The sequence below is a fragment of the Pelodiscus sinensis genome, chromosome 6 (genome assembly GCF_049634645.1).
Source record: "Pelodiscus sinensis isolate JC-2024 chromosome 6, ASM4963464v1, whole genome shotgun sequence".
NCBI lineage: Eukaryota > Metazoa > Chordata > Testudines > Trionychidae > Pelodiscus > Pelodiscus sinensis.
Genome location: NC_134716.1, coordinates 106,893,948 through 106,914,887, shown reverse-complemented (window position 1 = coordinate 106,914,887; position 20,940 = coordinate 106,893,948). Strand labels below are relative to the sequence as shown.

Genomic DNA, 20,940 nt, shown 5'->3' with positions numbered 1-20,940 from the left:
GACTTAAAAAATAAGTGAAAGTTCATAAGAGGTCACAATTATAATAGCAAGTGTCGATAGCAAGAGGGAGACAGAAAGACTGAATTAGTCCAAACAAAAAGGATCAATGATATAACTCAAGGACTATGTTAAGAGCATTTTTGGTTAACAAGAGCATTTAAGGACTGAAAATTAATACAACAAAATTGGTATGCGTGGTGGACAAAAAATGAAGGGATGGGTTATTCCACTCCTTTTTGGGGGTCCTTCTGAAGAAGCCTTGAGGAAGAAAAGTTGGCTGCTGGAGCGAACTTCACGATCACGGTTACAACCCTTCCCCCATCTCCAGGCACTCTGGACCTTTTTGTCTTAATCCTGAGAGTTGTTCTGTCCAGAATGAGCCACAGAAAGGGACCCAGATGACACTGCCACATCCAATGGCTTCAGCTAAATCCCAAATATCACCTGGGATGTCTCTCTCCTCCCCAACATGTCCTTTTTCTTCTCCCACCTGATTTTTCTCTCTCTCTCTTTCTGTGTAACAAGAACAATTTAGCATTTTGATACAGCCTAAAAGTATGTCAAACAAGGGATATTTACTTCTAGAAATTTTCTCCAGCTAAAAGAAAAGAGCACAAGGTATTTCTTTAAAAATAAAACCTTATTTAATACTTGATATTTCAAAAGCTTTAGCTGTTATTCCTTATTTTCAATATATTTTATAAAATGTTTTATAGGATTATAATAGTTTGTGCACCATGGTACTAAGCAGACTGAGGTCTGTGTAGCTCAGATCTTGTTTAAAAATGGCTTAATGTTAGATTGTGACTGGGTTCTGTTAACACATCTGGCCTATATATTCCATCTAAATTAACACAATATACCTCGTTCCCAGTATAACGTGGCTATAGCAATACTGCACTACAGTGGTAGCTATCTAGTTTGGCTGCCATTATCAGCCAGAGTAGCTCAAAGGCAGCTCACACATACACCTAGTGTCATCCAGGCTCTGGCAATCCTAGAGATGGGGGATCCCGAAGATGCAAGAAAGCTACTTCTCTTTTTCTTCTGCACATGTAGTTCTAGATGTTGCAGCTTTTATTGCTGCCTTTTGTACTTGTTCCCTACACATTAATCATAGAATCCTAGGGCTGGAAGAGACCTCAGGAGGTCATTGGTCCAGCCCCCTACCTGAAGCAGGACCAACCCCAACTAAATCATCCCTGCCAGGGCTTTGTCAAGCCGGGACTTAAAAACCTCTAGGGATGGAGATTCCACCACTTCCCTAGGGAACCCATTCAAGTGCTTCACCACCCTCCTAGTGAAATAGTTTTTCCTAATATCCAACTTAGACCTCCCCCACTATAACTTCAGACCATTGCTCCTGGTTCTGCCATCTGACACCACTGAGAACAGCCTTGCTCCACCTGCTCTGGAACCTCCCTTCAGGAAGTTGAAGGCAGTTATCAAATCCCCCCTCACTCTTCTCTTCTATAGATTAAATAAGCCCAAATCCCTCAGCCTCTCCTTGTAAGTCATGTCATGCTCCAACCCCCTAATAATTTTGGTTGCCCTCTGCTGGACCCTCTCCAACATGTCCACATACTTTCTATAATGGGGGTACCAGAACTGGATGCAGTACTCCAGATGTGGCCTCATCAATGCTGAATAATCATTCTGTGTAAAGTAGTTTCTCTTAACTGGACAGTGCCAGGTCCTTCCTTAGCTTCAATCCATGATCATTTGAATTTCAACCTGCCTCCCTTTAAAACAGATCTTTCCTATGATCTGCAATAACAAACACAAACCCACATCTCTGTGTATGGCTGAATATTGGCCAACCTGGTTTTAATGTTTGTAACCAATCCTTATAATTACTGTAGAAATAAGCAGCAGTAATGAAACAGAATAATTCTCTGCATCTAAACACTGCTGAATAAAGCACACGTTTCAGAACACACTTACTTCACAAGGCCTTTGAACAACAACCTCTGCAATACTCTTAAACTGCTTCAAACTTGTACAGTCACCTGAAATACTATGCAGTTGCAGAACTTGTTTGTCTGGTCTGTACTATATCATGAGCAATTTGAAGCAAGGACTGTGAGTCATATGTGTGAAGAACAGTAAGCACACTGTCAATGCTCACTGAATAGCAGCCACATAGGGACAAATCCTGCTAGCCTTCCAAGGGAATTCTAGCTGAAAAACACCTGCAAACATTACCCTGTACTTACTAACAACTGCCAATTTCCCAAAGGTTCAAAGGTTTAACAATACACAACGATGTTCATTTAAGTGGCTAAATAATTTTTAAAATTACTATTCATGAGGCTGAAGTTCTTCTGGTACATCAGTGGTCCCCAACGTGGTGCCTGTGGGCACCATGGCGCCCGCTGAGCCATTTCTGTGCGCCTGCCAAGTGATCGGGGCTGGCCCCGCCCCCAGACGCGCATCTGGGTGCACTGGAGGTGCCGGACCCGGGCGCGCAGCACATGGTCAGTGCTGGCCCCGGGTGCGCGGTGCGAGGTCTGTGCCATTCCCGGCCCCGAGTGTGCGGTGTATGGGCGGTGCCGGCCCAGGCATGCAGAGCAGAGGCAGTGCCGGCCCCGGGCACACAGCACATCGGCGACCCCACCCCCGGGTGAGCAGCGTGAGGGCTGTGCCAGCCCCGGGCACGCAGTGCATGGGCAGTGGCGGCCCCGCCCCCGGGCGCACAGGACATGGGCTGTTCCGGCCCCAGGAGCGCGGCGTATTGGCGGCCCCAACTCTGAGTGTGCAGCACAGTCGCGGCGCCAGCCCCGGGAGTGCGGCACATGGGTGGGGCCAGCTCCGGACACGCAGCATACGGGGCGTGCGCGGCCCCGCCCCCGGGTGGCCAGCAGTCCCAAAAGCTTGGGGACCACTGTACTATATCCTTCCTGTAGCCATGCCCCAAATTAATCTTTCACAATGATTGTGAGGTGTTGCTAAGGCCTCAGATACCAGTGACTTCCAAAAGGGATTAGGCCCTTAAAACTTCAGAGGTCATGCCCAATGTTCCCATGCTGGTTGAAATCATTCAGAGTGAAATTCTTCCGTCGAAGGCTAAAGAGAAACTTTGAGGTACAAACACCTTGTTCTGGCCCTGGGCAGATAAGTGAATTTCACCATCAGTGTCAAGGCATGTGAAAGGAAAATGTCAGCAGGTCTTTTCAAGCCTCAGAAAAACCTTTGATTAGGATATAGAGTTTTGACGACAAGTTCTTATTTTATCGTCACCGAATCTCACTAAAACAATAGCAATCATATTGGTCAACAAAGTAAAAAGATTTATCCTTAGGGCTAACATTTTAACTTTTCCCTTTTCATTTTAACACACACTTAAATTGCTTCCTTGCCTTTCAAATTACAAATTGTGTCTAACTATTACTCGTGGCTGCCTGAATTCCCAATGGCTCCCAGCTCTGGCTGCTCTCCTAGGCCAGGCCAGGCGACCCCCACAAACACATGGAACCACAAATATCTGTTCTGCAAATTCTGAGACTCTCCTGTATTTTTTTTTAAATATTGTAATGTACTATATGCCTGGCTATGATGATAATCCACTAGCACAGATCTTTGAACTCATTCGGAGTATTATATTATACAGCATGTAAGCATCAGTCTATCAGTTTAGTTTTGGGTTTAGTGCCCATTTATTCTGAAGCAAGCTTGACCTACATTCTTTAGGAAGACTAGCAGTCCAGGACAGCAGTCTGAACATTTTGTGGCAGCTTCACAAAAGTTAAAAAATAGTTTTGTTATTGAACTAAATGCGAAAACAATACAATAACTGCAAGGATCTCTTTACTATATAATTTAATACTACTTTTGATTTATTTTATTCAATCCTTACATTTTTAATGGCTTTCATTTTCTTTCCACTAATGAGATGCATGCAGGAAAAACATGTAGGTGGAAATGTGTGCAGGAAAAAACCTGCACAAAGTATTCGCATAGGCTACGTCTAGACTGGCCACAAATTCCGGAAAAGGGATGCAAATCAGGTAAGTCAGCATAGGGAAATCCGCGGGGGATTTAAATATCCCCCGCGGATTTAAATAAACATGTCCGCCACTTTTTTTTCCGGCTTGGGGAAAAGCTGGAAAAAAAGCATCTAGACTGGCGTGATCCTCCGGAATAAAGCCCTTTTCCGGAGGATCTCTTATTCCTACTTTTCCCCAAGCCGGAAAAACAGCGGCGGACATGTTTATTTAAATCCGCGGGGGATATTTAAATCCCCCGCAGATTTCCCTATGCTGACTTACCTGATTTGCATCCCTTTTCCGGAATTTGTGGCCAGTCTAGACGTAGCCATATTGTACAGAGATAACCATAATTACTTTTATTCTTCAATAGCAAGGAGGCTTTCAGTCATAGTCATGCAGCTGTAACACACATTAAAAATGTCACAGAATGTAATTTCACTGTAGTCACTCTAGATAGTTCTTGTATGTAAATGAAAATGCCACACAAACAGAAATACCAAAGAGGATAGTCTACTTTACTGATTAGCCACCTTCATGTTTTAAAACAGATTTTTTTTAAAAGTCTAGCTCATTTTCTAAAGTAAGTGAAGTTAAGTGGTCCCAAGTTGAGGTTTTATAGAGCCTGTTGTTATAATTGGGCTGAGAAGTAAAAAATAACTCAGGAAAATGGCTGATAATATGTTTTTAGACTCCTAACTTTTGACTGCTACTTTTATCATTAAGAAAGGAAATTAAACTTTACAGCTAATGTAAAAATTGGACTTTAACTCTCAGGGTATGTCTACATTACAGTGTTATTTCGAAATATCTTATTTCGAAATAGTTAATTCAAAATAAGTTATTTGGAAATAACGCATCTACACACAAAATAAATTTTTAAATAGCGCATCCACGCTGAGTGGACGCTGAATCGCATTTAAGGCTGGCTGGAACCAGGTCCGGCAGGGCATCAGGTCAGGAGTTACTTTGTGTGGCTGCTGCCTGAGGCTATGAGGCCTGTGCTTAAAGGGACCCCCTCTGGACAGCCGGTTCTCAGCTTTCCCTGCTTGCTTGTCTACCTCGATGAGGGACAGCAAAACATTTTGTCTCTATGTGCTCTGGTTGCCCTCACTTGGGACACCACAGCACTCTGCAACATGGAAAATGAGCTGCCCCTGGGCACTCTGGTGCTTCTTGGGACACGTTACTGAGAACCTGGCTGCACTTTCTGCAGGCTGCCATCCAGGAGGCCCATTGGGGGACTGTCAGTATCTAGGAGGCCCTGCGGGAGAGCTTCCATGCTGAGGAGCACTAAGAGCCTTCTTGGTCTGCCCCACTGGGGTCTTGTGCTTCATTCCTCCCTCACGTCCTTCCACTTACCTCTCCCTAACCCCCCTTCCCGATGTCAAGTAAAATACATGTATTTTCATGAACACAAATTCTCTTTAACAAAACTGGGAGGGGGGAGGAGGTGAATGAAACTCTGTTGAGACTCAGGAAAGGAGGCGGGAGAGGGGAGAAGAGAGGGTGGTAGAGGGGAGGGGGAAACCTGGGAGGAGGGAGCTGGAAGGGGAAAGTAAGGGGAAGAAGGGGGAGGGGAAGCACAGGGTTGGGGGTCTCATCGGACCAACTTGATTTTCATGCAAACCTGCTCCTGGGTTCACATGTGGCCTTTGGTGGCCAGGCTGGCAGCTATCCTGCCATAGACAGTTGTGTTTCTCCATCTAGTGTAGAGATCACGGATGCTGGGGGATCCTCCCCAAACCTGAATAAGGTCAATGATCTCCACCCTGGACCAGGAAGGCACTTGCCTTCTCCGGGCTCTGGCAGGCTCCTGGGAGCTGGCAGACTCCTCCTGGGGAATGGTGGAGGGCTGTCTGGCTCATGTTTTGGGGCCACTGGGACAGGGGCAGTGATTCCTGGCTCCAGTCTGGCAGGCGTGGAGCTGGCACAGGCACTGTGGCCAGAGTCTACCCCTTTCAGGGCTCCGGGGAGGGAGAGGAGTGTTCTTGGTTGAGGCTGGAGTGGCCACTAGTGCACCCTGGGAAGGCTGGAGGCCCCCTATTTCAATATAAGTGTCTACAGAGCACTTATTTCGAAATAGTTATTTCGAATTTGGTGTTATTCCTCATGGAATGAGGTTTACCAAATTTGAAATAAGCGCTCCGCTATTTCAAATTAATTTTGAAATAGCAGTTTGGCTGTGCAGACGCTAGTAAAGTTATTTCAAAATAACGGCTGTTATTTCTAAATACTTTGCTGTGTAGACATGCCCATAGACAGTGGTTTAAGTGCTGGACTGTGAACCAGAAGTTCCTGAATTTTAAACCTAGTTCTTACATATATTCCCCCTCGTCCCTCCCATTGTTGAGAATGTTGACTATCTTGCAGGATGTGTTTAGCACTTTTCAGAACAGGACCCATAATTCATCTGTCTCCATTTCTACATTTGTAAACAGGATTAATAATACAATAATACTTACTTATTTCCCTCACAATGCTGTAATGAGGAATAATTAAATGGTGTAAAGTTTGAGAATGAAAGTTTCTATAGAAAACAAACAAAGATACCAATTATTATTATTGTTGTTTTTAGTATTTATTACTTTTTCTATTCTGTATTAAATTAAATGCTACTAGTAACAATTGTACTTGATTAATGCCTTCTATCTCAGTGACTGTCAACCTTTCCAAACTATTGTATCCCTTTCAGGAGTTTGATTTGTCTTGAATACCAAAGTTTCACCTTACTTTAAAACTACTTGTTTACAAAAAGAGATATAAAAATACAAAGGTGTTACAGCACGCTGTTATGGAAAAACTGCTTACTTTCTCATTTTTACTATATAAAATCAATCAGTTGGAATCTAAATATTGTGCTATTTCAGTGTATAATATGTCGAGGCATATAAACAGGCCATTGTATAGAATGTCAGTTTGTACTGACTTCGCTAGTGCTTTCTATGTAACCTGTTGTAAAACTAGTCAATATCAAGATGAGCTGATATACCCCGTTGGAGTTCTCTGTAGCTCCAGGGGTTCACTTACCCAGGGTTGGGAACCACTGTTATACATGAGGATTTCAAAACACTATACAAACATTAGTTTCTCAGCACTCTGGTGAGCGAGTTAATAATTAATGAATCATCATTGAAATGTATACTAAGCCCAACAGAACTTAGCTAGGGAAAGTGAGGGCACCTGAAAATCATTAGGAGTGCCAGAAACAGAACCCAGAAGTTTTAGGTTGTAGTCCCCATGCTCCAACCATCAGATCATATTCACTTATGCACATAGCAATTCAATATTTAATTCTTCTTTCAGATTCTTATTCATAACACTTAAACTCTTATGTGCCTACTTTTTCTGACTTATTTGACATGCATATTCAAGCTCCTATTTCAATCTCTTTCACCTCCTTTATATGAGAGGTTCCCAACTGTTGGTCTGTGGCCCACTGTTGGGCCATGGACCTCAAGCTGTTGGGCCACAGTGGCTCTGGAGGCTGGGGTCCACCACTCCTGCTGCAGCTGTTGGGAGAGGTGTGTCCTGCCCCACCTCTCAGCTGACCAGTGTTGAGCAGGGGCAGAGTCTCTTCCCGGATGGGAAAGAGCACTTTGCAACCAGACAGCAGCACTCAGCTGGGAGGCAGCACAGGGTTAGGTAAGGGGGGGCGGGGCAGGAACTGGGAGCTCTGGGATTGGGGGGGCTCTCAGAGGCTGAGGGCTGGCAGGGGGCTGCTCTTGGGGCAAAACTAATATTGGGGGACTCTTGGGGTATGTCTACACTACCCCACTAGTTCGAACTAGCGGGGTAATGTAGGCATACCGCACTTGCAAATGAAGCCCGGGATTTGAATTTCCCGGGCTTCATTTGCATAAGCGGGGAGCCGCCATTTTTAAAACCCCGCTGGTTCGAACCCCGTGCAGCACGGCTACACGGGGCACAAACTAGGTAGTATGAACTAGGCTTCCTAGTTCGAACTACCGTTACTCCTCGTGAAATGAGGAGTAACAGTAGTTCGACTAGGAAGCCTAGTTCGAACTACCTGGTTCGTGCCCCGTGTAGCCGCGCTGCACGGGGTTCGAACCAGCGGGGTTTTAAAAATGGCGGCTCCCCGCTTATGCAAATGAAGCCCGGGAAATTCAAATCCCGGGCTTCATTTGCAAGTGCGGTATGCCTACATTACCCTCCTAGTTCGAACTAGGAGGGTAGTGTAGACATACCCTTGGGGTGGGGCTAGTACTAGGGAGTGTAGGGGGGGCTCTAAGAGGCAGGGGGCTGGCACTGGAGAGCACTGGGGCATCCAGAATGGGGCGCTAGCTCTGGGGGTGGAACTAGTAGTGGGGGGCTATGGGTCAGGGCTGGCACTGCGGGGCTCTGAGGATGGGAGGCTGGCACTGAGGCAGGTTGGTTGCAGGGGACTCTGGAGTCAGTGGCTGGTGCTGGGGGATAGTGTAGGGGTGGGCGGCACAAGATGAAGCTTTCTGAAGGCTACTCTAATGTACTTGAAGGGACAGTGCTGAATTGTCTCAGGGGTGGGAGAACATAAATATGGTTTAAAACTACTCTTGCATCTCCCACTCCTTAGCTCCGGGGTGGCAAACTACAGCCCATGGTCTGCATCTGACTCACTGGACCTTTTAATCTGGCCTTCAAGCTCCTGTCAGGAGGAGCAGGATTAGGGCTTGCCTTGCCCCACTCCAAGTGTGCAGCATCTCCACGTGGCTCCCAAAAGTAGGAGCAGCCAGAGAGCTCCACTCCTGATTGCAGCTCCTGGTCACAGCTCTGCTTCCAGCTAGAGACCCTGAGTCCTGGCCTGATTCCAACTCTGGCCTCAGCCTTGGTCCCATTCCTGGCCCCGATTCTGAAACTCATCTGGGGTAGGGTGTAGATGGGATAAAAAGGGCAACAATGTAAAATGTTTGGGGACCATTGCTGGCTGGGGATTGTGCACAGCACAACATCAGACCTACTCGCATAGTCAGTGTGGATGGACTCTTTGAAGAGTGTAGGGTTAAACACTAGCAAGTCTTTCAGAGCATAAGTAAAATTGTTCAAAGTTACATTTTCCACACAAATGGAAGAAGGTACATCCTTGACACAAAGGCCACCCCTGCTGCAAACCATGGGGATGCTAGAAATTTTCAAAGTAAAGCACTGAAGAATTTAACAGACAAAGCATTTTCCCACAAGTTCATTGTCAGAAACAGCTAAACTATTTTGGCTGAAATTTAAGAGAAAAAAAAATCACCTTGAGGTATTCAGCATGGAAAATTTCAGCCTGAATGATTACAGATCAGAAAAGTTATAAGCTAAAGAAAACAAGGTCTTTATGATGGTAAGTGTTATGCAACCTTAATAATGGTTAGTACTACCAGTCCTGCCTATATTATAATAATTATTTTGATTGCATAAAAATATTTTGGCAGCTTCCCAACTAATTGCCTTGTGAAACTTCACTCTGAAGGAAGGATTTTTTTTCCATTTATTTTCTTCATGTGGTGTTGAACTTTCATGAAATTGGAAAGGTGGAAGTGGAATCCCCTTCCTTCCATTTACTTTGACCTGCTTCACAACTGCCTCTTTGCAGTCTGTGTCAATTCACTGGCAATTTATCCTGGTGGTATGAAAGGAGAATCCAGCACAATGATTTATGATAGCGCTCTGATTTTTATTTTGCAGCTTTGTCGATCATATACAGGTTGAACCTCTCTGGCCTTCAGCAGGACCACAGATGTTGCTGGAACCAGACAGTCCTGAAGACAGAGGTTGCCAGCGGTCCGGGGTCAGCAGCAGAGCCTGGTGGCTGGAGCCAGCAGGGGGGTCAGCAGCCAGGAGGGGAGCCCAACCAGGAGGCTGGCAGGCCCCCATGAGATCCCAAAGGCCTGACCTTCCCTGGGCCAGGAGCCTGCAAACTCTCTTTTTCCAGGATCAATCAGGTCCCAAAGATGCCAGGCCAAGGAGGTCTAATCTGTACCAGCTTCAATCATCTTCCCACTATCTTCCTGACAACTCTTTTGTAGCTAATTGTTTTCATTCTTTTTCTATTCAGTAACAAAATACACTCATCCTTTGCTTATATAGGAGATTTTGTTGCTACTGATTATTCCCTCTTCTTTTCATTTTACCTTCTTCAAGGGTTTGTGTTGGAATGAGTTAGAGAAATAAGTAGGAGAAAAATAAACATTCTTTTTGGTTCATCTTTAGATGAATATAAATTTGGATTTTGTTTGTGTGATGAGAGCAGACTAATGTTGAAATTAAAATCTGGATTAACAGTGCAAGGACATTTTTAAAAGAGTGATTTCTATCATGGATTGATGAATTTGTTGGGTTATTTCCCAAACTGTTAGTTTCATAGCTAAGTAAACTGGGCTATATAATTGTATACTGACTCAGAGTTGAACAGCACCACATTTGTTGGCATGTTTATTATTGTTTTTGTTACTATCACATACCTTTTAAAGTCTGATAACTACATATTTTAAAGTTTATAATATTCCAATAAACAAGACTGACAGCATCCAACAATAACTTTCATTTCTATACAACTGTTTTTTTAATAAACTTTGGGAGGAAGACAAAATTGCTGATACTATCTTATATTGACTTGGCTCATTTTTTTTGTATGTCACAATGAGATGGACACAGTTCCTACTAACTTCAGGCAAATGCTATATTTCCCAGGCTCTTAAATAACAATACAAGAATTTTAATCAAGTTTGAATGCCTCAAAATCTGATCTTGAATACCTACTCCTTTAAGTAAAAGGGTTAAAAATGGATAAAGAAAAGGTAAGGAAATATTTGCAGTTTTAGTAAAGCTTAGATTGCTATGTGTATAGTGAATAGTTGGAGAAATTATGCCATTAGTATTTTTCCTTTATGACTATTTGGTCAGTTTCTATTTAAAAAAATGTGTGACTAAATGTCAGTGATATTAGTTCATTAAAAATCAATAAAATGATTTCCACTGATTTTGACCAGGGGACAAGTAGCAGAAGGGACTAGCTGCTAGACAAAGAGTCAGCAATCTTTTCAAACCAAAGAGCAAAACTACATCAAAATTCTGAACAAGTGATCAACAAAGAATGCCTATTATACATGACTAAAAATATACAACTTAATATTATTGATAATTGACATGATTAATAGCATAAACACCACATTGTACTCAATGATTTTATTTAAATAGGACTTCTGCTGCTGCATCTTTTCACACATTTCTTTGAAGTTTACATCATAATTGGTCAAATTCACCTTCATGCATGCATTCAGGTTGTCTTCCGTCAGCCTTGAGCACAAATTACCTATGATGTGATTCAAATGAGAGAAAGCCTGCTTGCACACGTAGGTGGAGCCAAACACTGAAAGCAAGGTCAAGCTGACATTCTGCATGGTGTTGTATATGACAGGAAATTTTTTACAAGTTTGCAGAATCAGATTATCATCGTGCTCCAATTGCTTCATGTCAGACCATTTCTGCAGTTTTGTCAATTCTGCACATTGTCAAGAAAGGCATTCTAATTTTTCCACCTGGATATCAAACCCCCTCAAATCTCCTCTTTGCATTTCCAAATCACAGATTGAGATGCCTGGAATGATTGTCAAATCTTGTTCTTCAACAGATACTTTATGTGGACGAATCATAACCTGATTAGAGCACTGTGTTTGCAAAAGTCAACCAAACAAGACTTGAATGCCATCAGGAGCTCAGAAAAAACGCTGGCAAGCTGCTGCAAATCAAGATTGTTACTTGGATTCTCTCGTTGTCGTGAATCACAAAACATTCGTAATCTTTCAAAATGTTCAATCTGTTTGTCTCAGTATTTTTGATAAAGACTGTCAATTTTGACTCAAATCCAGCACTGGCCTGCTGCAGAGTAAGGACTAGTTTTCCTTGCCCTTGTAGCTTAAGCTTCAACTAATTCAAATGACTAATAATATAGATGAGATAATAAAATCTGAGCAACCAGTCAGTCTGAAAGTTTGGGTGTTTGACACCCTTCATATCCAAAAGTGACTTAAACTCATTAATGCAGGCATAAAGCGAGACAAAACTTTGCCACGCAATAAATAACCAGTGAACATTGCTGTGCATTATTAGATTGGGGAATTCAGAATCTACTTCCTCAAGCAGTGACTGAAATTGACAGTGATAAAGGGCTTTGGCAAGAGGCCAATTGACAATGTGAACAACCACTCCCATTACATTTCTGAGTTTGGTTTCACAAGATTGCACACAAAGTGCCTCTCGATGCACAGTACAATGAAAGTTCAAAAGCAGGCAATTCAGCTGTTCTGACAAGAGTAAGGAATCCCCTGTATTTGCTGACCATCTTAGGTACACCTTCTGTACACACAAACACAAGATTATCCAACTGCATTTCTCTCTCATTTACAAAGTTCATGACAATTTTAAGAGCGTCTTCACCCCTTGTTCAATTTTTCATTTGTAATATCTCAGTCATTTCTTCGTGCTCAGCATGTCCATAAGTATATCGTCCCAATATACACAACTGATTAATGTCACATATGTTGTTTATCTTGTCCCAAGTACACAAATATAAGTGTGTGACGGGGCAAGGCAGCCCAGCACTGAACCTACAGGGCCCAGCCAGGGTTACCTGGCTGCAGAGGCCCCTCCCCCACAGCCCTACCGAGCATGCCCGGGCTGCAGCAGGGCTATAAAAGCCTGGGCCAGGACTCAGTCAGGGAAGGCAGCCGAAGGAGAAGGACTGGAGAAGGGAGCTCTCCCTCAGCGGTTGCCAGGGACTCCAGGAGAGGCCGGAAGGAAGGCGGAGGCGAATCGGTGCAACCCAGAGACTGCCTGCCGAGGGGACACCGGCCTGGAGATTGCAGCCAGCTGGGCAAGTCCAGGGGAAGGAAGCCCGGGGGTCCAGGTAGGAAGTGGCCCAGGGCAGGAGCAGGAGCCGCTGCTCCCGGCCCGAAACCTCGACGCGTTTCGGCTGGATGGCCTCGCCGAGAGAGTGACCCGGTACCTGGTCGCTCACGGGGCCCTGGGCTGGGACCCGGTGGAGTAGGGGGGGCCTGGGTCCCCCTACCTGGGGTGTGCCCCCGCTACAACGACAAACTGCGTTGTGGACTTGGCCTTGCTTAAAGGGCCAGCTATATGTAAGCGGGGGAATGGTCCCGCTCTTGTGGGGAACTTTCCTGGCTTCTATACTCCCCGGTGAAATGAACCAGCAAAAGGATCTGAGTCCCCGCTCCCACTTCCTTTACCCCACGGCTCCCTGATCCTGAGGGCTCCCCCTCCACTCTCCTGAGTAGCAGAGCCCTTGAAACCCCAACAAGGCTGGGCCCAGGTTTCCTGGGGCTTAATCCCTGACCTTGTAGTCACTAGGGGCAGGAGTTAGGGTGTCCCCACTCCGAGGTGCTCTCTTTACACTGCAGGCCTTCTTGGCCCAGTGATCACTTCATAAGGTTCAAAGCAAATACAATTTATTAAACATCAACTGATTAAAGAGAATAGAATAAGAAACAATGAGAATGGTTAAATGAGAACACACAGCCCTGCTCTGTAGCACAGGGACATCAAAACAGCAGTCTGCAGAGTGTAAGGACAGTTCACAGTCTCTTCCTTTGCAGCACATCCAGGGCTTCTAGGGGCTGCAGGCTGGACACGCTTGCACTGGCAGTGACCACACAGCCTCAGTCTCTAAGTGGCCAGACCCCTCTCCCAGTCCAGAGCCTTTCCCCACACTTTGCAGGTCCCAGTAGCTCACCACATCCAGCTGCAGGCTGTGCTGCTTGGCCAGTTCCAGCTCCTTGTGTTGCCTCTCTGTTCCTTTTGGCTTTCTGAGCACTGCCAGTCTGCTGCTCAACACAGGGTCTGCACTGCTTGGCCTGTCTGTGTCTGGTTCTGTCGCTGCAGGACTTCTTCTTGTACTCCTCTCTCAGCTCTCTGTCTTTGCAGGACCTCTTCTGCACACAGCTTGTTTGTTCAGAGACAGAGCCAGAACAATCCCCACTTACAACCTGTCAGTCAGGCTGAGCTGGAGTGTTGACTGCTTTCCATTGTCTCTGGGGTCTGTCAGTCTCATGAACCCTTCCCCTTCTGAAGCTGGTAAACCAAAAAACTCCCACAGAGTTTTAGTACGGGGTAACAGTCCCCTTACATATAGACTGTTTTGTGGACTCAGGCCGGGGGGCCTTAGCCCTGCTTAAAGGGCCAGCTGTACACTGTGTGGACTCAGGCCAGGGGGCCTTAGCCCTGCTTAAAGGGCCAGGGAGAGACTGTATCACAAGGGGTCGGGGACCCAGGCGGGAGGGGCCCGCCACAAAGTAGTTATACTCAAATTTTGCATTTGTTCCTTGTTGATTTGATGGCCATTTTCACAGTGCTGTCATGAACTGTTTTTGCTGATAATGGCATGTCTTGAATTTTCTCTAAGATGTTGTCCTTGTTGTTAAACTTGTCAAATAGTTCATGACTAATTTTTAGCATGCATCTCTTCATGTGATCCTCATCAGTCAAATGCTTCCCTTCTCAAATAATGTTGTATAAACGAGCAAAACGTGCAAAGTTTAAGCTCCCACCTTTTTTTGACCATGCCAGCAAGCTAAAATGTTCATTTTTCGCTGCAGTTCCTCTTTTTCCACATGCCACTCTCAGGGTATTTTGTGGTAAATGCTTCATGTTCTGTCATGAAATGCCATTCTAAATTCAATTTTTTTTGTTTGAGGACAGTTTTGCGCTACAAATGAGACCATGTGGAGATCCAGACCTATCCACAAATACATAAAAGTCTGTCCACCCTTTTTGAAAATTTCAGTACTCATCTCTCTTTCTCTTTGCCATTTTCGCTATTAGGGGGCCACAGAGTTCATTTCCATGTATGATGATGGAAAGCTCTCTCGACCAATCAAATAAAAAGAGAATATGCACACCCCCAAATGAATGGAGAGGATGGATGGTTGTTAAAAAGGAACAGTTAAAGATAAAAGACAAAAAAAAGAATCTTAACATGTGTAATTATGCATTTTTAAAATTATGAATTAACTTTTCATTTTAAATGTAAAAAGTTGTGTATTTTGGGAATGACAAAAGAGCCATATTTGGCTCTAGAGACAGGTTGCAGACCCCTGTGCTAGACTGAAGTAAAATACATTAGGCCCTGAGCTTCTACAGAGGATTTTGCCTTTTAAACACTAAAATACAGAATAACAGAAATGTAGGACTGAAAAGGATCTTGAGAAGTCATGTTAGTACTGGCAGTACTAAGTAAACCTAAATCATCCCTGAGAGGTGTTTGTCCAACTTGTTCTTAAAAATGAAACCTATTCCAGAACCTAACTACCTTTTTAGTTAGAAAAATATTCCTGAGATTTAACCTAAATCTCCCTTATTGCAAATTAAGCCCCTTACTTCTTGCCCAACCTTCAGTCAACATGGAGAACAATTGTTCTCAATTTATAATAGCCTTAGCATATTTGAAGGTTGTTATTTCTTTTTGTAAAATAAAACATGCCCAGGTATTCTTAACCTTTCATTATAGGTCAGATTTTCTAAATCTTGTATATATTTTTTTTGTTGCTCTCTTCTGGATTCTCTCCAATTTGTCTCCATCATTCCCAAGAATGGCACCTAGAATTGGACATTACTTCATCTGAAGCCCCACCAATGCTGTGCAGAGTGAGATAAATTACCTCCCATGTTTTACATATGACTTTTCCATTAGTACATCCCCAAATGGTATTAGCCATTATCACAGCCTCACCACATTGTGGATTCATATTCAATTTGTGATTCAATATAATCTCCAGATTCTTTTCAGCAATATTACCAACAAGCCAGTTATTTCCCGTGTTGCTGTGCATTTGATTCTTTCTTCCTAAGTGAAGTACTATGCACTTGTCTTTAATTTAATATCTGGTTGAAATCAACACATTTCTAATTTGTGAAGGTCATTTTGGATGTAATCTTGTCATCCAGAATACTTGCTGTCCTAGCTTGGTGTTGTCTGCATTTTATAAGCATATTATCCACTCCATTATCCAAATCATTACTGAAAATATTGACTAGCACTGAACTTAGGAATGAGCCTGCAGGACTCCATTAAGTATGTCCTCCTAGTCCAAGAGCAAACCATTGATGACTACTACTCTTTTAGAATGTTTTTACAGCCCACTGTGCATCTCTTTTATAATTTAATACAGACCACATTTCCCAAGTTTGCATATGAAAATATCACATAGGACTCTGTCAACACCCTTCCTAAGAATCCAAGATATGGCACATTCACTAGACAAGTAACCTGGTGGAAGGAGATTAGGTTAGTTTGGCATGATTTGTTCTTGACAAATGCCTTCTGGTTATTACTAATTATATTATCCTCTAGATGCTTACAAACTCTTTAATAGTTTGTTCCAATATCTTTCCTGGCATCAAAGTTGAACTGATGGGCCTATAATTCCCTGGGTCCTCTTTGTACCCCTTTGTAAAGGCAGGTATGTTTGTCTTCCTCCAGTCTTCTGATGCCTCACCCATTCTCCAGGTGTTCTTAAAGATAATCGCTAACAGTTATGAGAATGCTTCAGCTAGTTCCTTCTATACCCTAAGATGAATTTCATTAGACCCTGCCAACTTAAGTACACCTAACTTATTTAGCTATTCTTTAAATCTATTCTTTCCCTATTTTGGCTTCCATTCCTCTACCTTTGTTGTTCATAGTCATTGTGTTCAGTATCTGGTCACCATTAATGAACAGACCAGATTTCTGGAGCATGAACTTACAGAAGTTACCTTGTATGAATTTAATGTTTTTTCGTAATTTTCTTAGACATATTTTTTGCAACATAAGAGCCTGTTCTTATTCAAATGAAACATTTAGTCCAGTAGCTACTACATTCGCATAATCTTACATAAAGGTGGTGCTGCTCTCAGAAGTATTAGAGCTGCTTATGGTGAAAAGTTGGAGCCTCATTTAATAGCCTCTACTTAGGCCCATTTACCACCATTAGCAATCCTAAAAGACTTACAAACTGTTTAGAGAGAACTGCCACATCATATAATTGGCAGTAATCTATCAGTCAGGCGGGTGACAAATGTATTTAAGGGACCAAAATGTAACTGCTTTTGTCCCCTGGAAGCCCATTTATAAAATCAGGATGAAGAAAAGCATTAATCTTGAAATAGATGATCTTGAAATCTACAATACCACATATTTTCCTGGGTATGTTGCTAGATTAAAATGGCTGCATCAGGCACAAAGGGCCAAATCTTCTTGTCTAACATTCATGTAGCCAGGTATATATAGTAGGCTTGGAACAGGTCTATTTAAATAATTTGTTGTCTGCAAACCTCAGTTTCACCTGCTGCATGTATGTAAGAAATACATGAGGGTACGTCTACACTACAGCGCTAGTTCGAACTAACTTAGTTCGAATTAACTAACGCGTCTAGAACTAAAAACTAGTTCGAATTAGCGTTTTGCTAATTCGAACTAGCAAGTCCACATTGAGTGGACTCTGAAAAGGGCTTAAGGATGGCCGGAAGCAGTGCCGGCAGGGCATAAGAGGAGGACTTAGAGCATGGAGATGCTGTCTCAGGCTAGCCGAGGGCTGCGCTTAAAGGGTCCCGACCCCCAACCCGGACACACAGTTCTAAGGGGTGCCCCGCTTGCAAAGAAGTTCTGGCTTGGAGTGCCCGGAGTACCCACATTGGGCACATCACACCACTCGGCCATCAGCCCGGCTGCACTTGCCGCAGGCTGCCATCTGGGGAGAGGGGGTAATTGGGGGGCTGTAGGAGAGCTTCCACCCCCAGAAGCCCGCAGAGCCAGCCCAGTCCTCCCCATCGGGGGCTTGTACCCCATTCCTCCCTCACCTCCTTCCACTTACCCTTCCCTAGCCCCCCTTCTTATTGATGTACAAAATAAAGATAACGTTTCTTCCAACATTGACTCTGTCTTTATTGAACAAAACTGGGGGGAGACTGGGAAAAGGAGGTGGGAGATGGGAAGAGAAAGGCTGGGAGAAGGGAGGGCAACTAACATGATCAGGGGTTGGGAACAGGTCCCAGATGAAGAAAGGCTACAGAGACTGGGACTGTTCAGCTTAGAAAAGAGGAGAGGGAGGGGGGACAGGATAGAGGTCTCTAAAAGCAGGGGTTGGGTGGAGACAGTGCATTCAGAAAAGTTCTTCCTGAGTTCCCATAAAGAAGGACTAGAGGACACCAAAGGAAAGGAATGGGTAGCAGGCTTCAAACTAGTAAGAGAAAGTTGTTCTTCACAAAGCAAATAGTTAACCTGCGGAACTCCTTGCTGCAGGAGGCTGTGAAGGCTACAACTAGAACAGAGTTTAAAGGGAAGTGAGATCAAGTCATGGAGGTTGGGTCCATGGAGTGGTCTTAGCCAGGGGGTAGGAATGGTGTCCCTGCCCAAAGTTTGTGGAAGGCTGGAGAGGGATGGCACGAGACAAATGGCTTGGTCACTGTCTTCAGTCCATCCCCTCCAGGGTCCCTAGGGTTGGCTGCTGTCAGCAGACAGGCTACTGGGCTAGATGGACCTTTGGTCTGACCCAGGATGGCCATTGTAGGCTCAGGGTTAGGGGTCTCAGTGGACCCCCTTGATTTTCATGGACACCTGCTCCTGGGTGGCCAGGCTGGCAGCTCTCCTGCCCTAGCCGGCCACTTTCCTGTGCCTAGTGCGGAGATCATGGACAAGGTCCACGATGTCCGCACTAGCCCAGGAAGGTGCCCGCCTCTTGCGGTCCAGGGCAAGCTCCCGGGAGCCGCCAGCCTGGTCCCGGGAAGAGGGGGTGGGCTGGGGGACATCGGGTGGGTGGCTCTGTGCTGTGCCAGGTGCAGGGTCTGCTGGCTGGGTGCTGGCAGGCTTGCACCTGGCACGGGCACCGTAGCCAGCCCGTGCCCCTTTAAGGGGTCCGGGGCCGGGAGGGGGGCATAGAGTTTCCCTGGTGTTGGCCAGAGTGGCCACCAGGGAAACCTGGGGAGGGCTAGCCTCCCACTAGTTCGAATTAAGGGGCTACACACCCCTTAATTCGAACTAGCTAGTTCTAACTAGGCTTAATCCTCGTAAAATGAGGTTTACCTAGTTCGAACTAAGCGCTCCGCTAGTTCGATTCAAATTCAAACTAGCGGAGCGCTAGTGTAGCGCCTATTAAAGTTAGTTCGAACTAACGTCCGTTAGTTCGAACTAACTTTGTAATGCAGACATACCCTGACAAAATATACACTGATAGTAGTTCGCTACTGCAGCCTCCCCTGCTCGTTGCACCTGCAGAAACCCAGTATTCTAGCCCCATAGCCTTGGAGGTTGAGTCCTGCAGCCTTTGTTCTCATGGCCCTGTTTTCCCATTCACTGGTTGTAGCTACTGTGGACATGACAGCACTAGGACCTTTCCTACTGACGTTGACCATGACTGGACCAGGAACACTTCCCCAGAGCAGTGGGCTTAATAACTATGGCAGCTGCCAAGAAGTGCTGGAGCTACAGATCTGCTTGACTCTAAAGTTTAGGAAGAGCATGGATGCTATTACATTTGTGGCAGAGGCCCAAGTGTACTAATACAGTCAGAGGCCAAATTCGTCATTTATGACAGTAATTGGTTGTCAAAAAAAGCCTTGGAGGAATATTGCAATGAATACCCAGACCTCAAATTGAAAGCAGAGAGAAAGACTGGAAAGGGCGATGAGGATAGTTTGCATCACCAAGTTTATAAAAATGCAAGTCTCCAGGAAGGCAAATTGTGTTGCTTAACATTTGAACAGTATCAAGCCAAGGTAACCAAAGCTTCAATAGGAGCCTTGTTGGGAAGAATGATACAAAAGAAAGAAGGGTGCTATGCAATATGGTACACTCTTTGATGAGTCCTATGTATGCTTTCTGTAGTTTGAGCTTTTAAAGTATGGGACAGCAGCATGCACTGGCCCAGAACATTGTCAACTGGATGAAAAATGTTTTGCTCTCCCCCAACCTGCAATTAAAGATCTCTGGAGAGGTGAGAAATTCTCTTTAGTAACTGTTGAAACCCCAGGACTTTCCAGACAGCCAACAATGAAAGTTTTTGCAGTGTTCTACAGTGACAAAAATACATTAATAAATACTATTGTATTGGAATCATCTGTTCTGTGTAACATGGAGGTCATTTCAATTCATGATGTGTTGTGAGAACACAGCCAAATGTGGAAAAACTATGCCTCAATTAACAGACTCTCCTTGATGTACATACAATGTTTAATAAAGGGCTTGAAAGAAATGTATCTGCATCTGATGCACAGTCCATGTATCACTCATCTTTTACACATAAGCATTGATCAAGTAGTCAAAATGTATGCGTTCCAGGACATCATGGAATTTGTGGCACATTAAGTGTCTTGGGTTGACAAGTAACAGCACTCGAATGCCAAAGCAGTGAAACCCAGTCATTGCCTGTCATGTCCAGTGTGGCAATACATGTATTTACTTGTAGTAACTTCAATGTCTATAGAAAGACACTGTCATTTATTTTAAGACAAATGTCACACCTCTCCGAAGACCGACTTGGCAGATCATGTTTTTTACTACAGTAAAGACATAAGCTGAAATTTGGAAAGCTTCCACAATTTGTAATTGTATGTGGACTTTAGAAGCTAATTATGCATTCCAGTAACAAAACATCCAAGAAATATTTATTTATATTTCAAAAAAGAACTAACCTCTTAAGTGTGGGATTTTAGGGAAGAAATTTCTCAGATTAGACTTTTGAATTAGGCTTGTTAAAAAAGTGAAAATTTAAAATCAATAAAAATAAAAAACCCTTAAACCCCATAATTTTATACTACCAAGAAATTAAAATAGATAAAAAATACTTAATTAAAATAAATTATCAGTGAAAATTATAAGAAAATCAAATTTGGTCAGGCCTATGTCTATCACTCTATTTTGTCTTACGTTAAATCATTCCTAATTTATACTGAGGTCAGATCCAAATCAGTGCCAGTATTATTC

General features: G+C 44.0%; 1 protein-coding gene and 1 long non-coding RNA gene across 9 annotated transcripts in view; one reads left to right on the top strand and one right to left on the bottom strand.

Moving 5' to 3' along the window:
* Positions 1 to 20,940, bottom strand: part of PRLR (prolactin receptor) — a 261,793-nt gene that overhangs the window by 62,703 nt on the left and 178,150 nt on the right. The window contains exon 1 of one of the 8 annotated variants that reach the window (XM_075932554.1): positions 6,452 to 6,473. The exons of the other annotated variants lie outside the window; for them this stretch is intronic. The gene's annotated coding sequence lies outside the window, so the exon portion shown is untranslated. Of the gene's footprint in view, positions 1 to 6,451; positions 6,474 to 20,940 lie in introns of those variants that run through there. 8 annotated transcript variants of the gene reach the window in all.
* Positions 12,603 to 20,940, top strand: part of LOC142829973 (uncharacterized) — a 38,587-nt gene continuing 30,249 nt past the window's right edge. The window contains exon 1 of the long non-coding RNA XR_012904953.1: positions 12,603 to 12,873. This is a non-coding gene — a long non-coding RNA (uncharacterized LOC142829973). The remainder of the gene's footprint in view (positions 12,874 to 20,940) is intronic.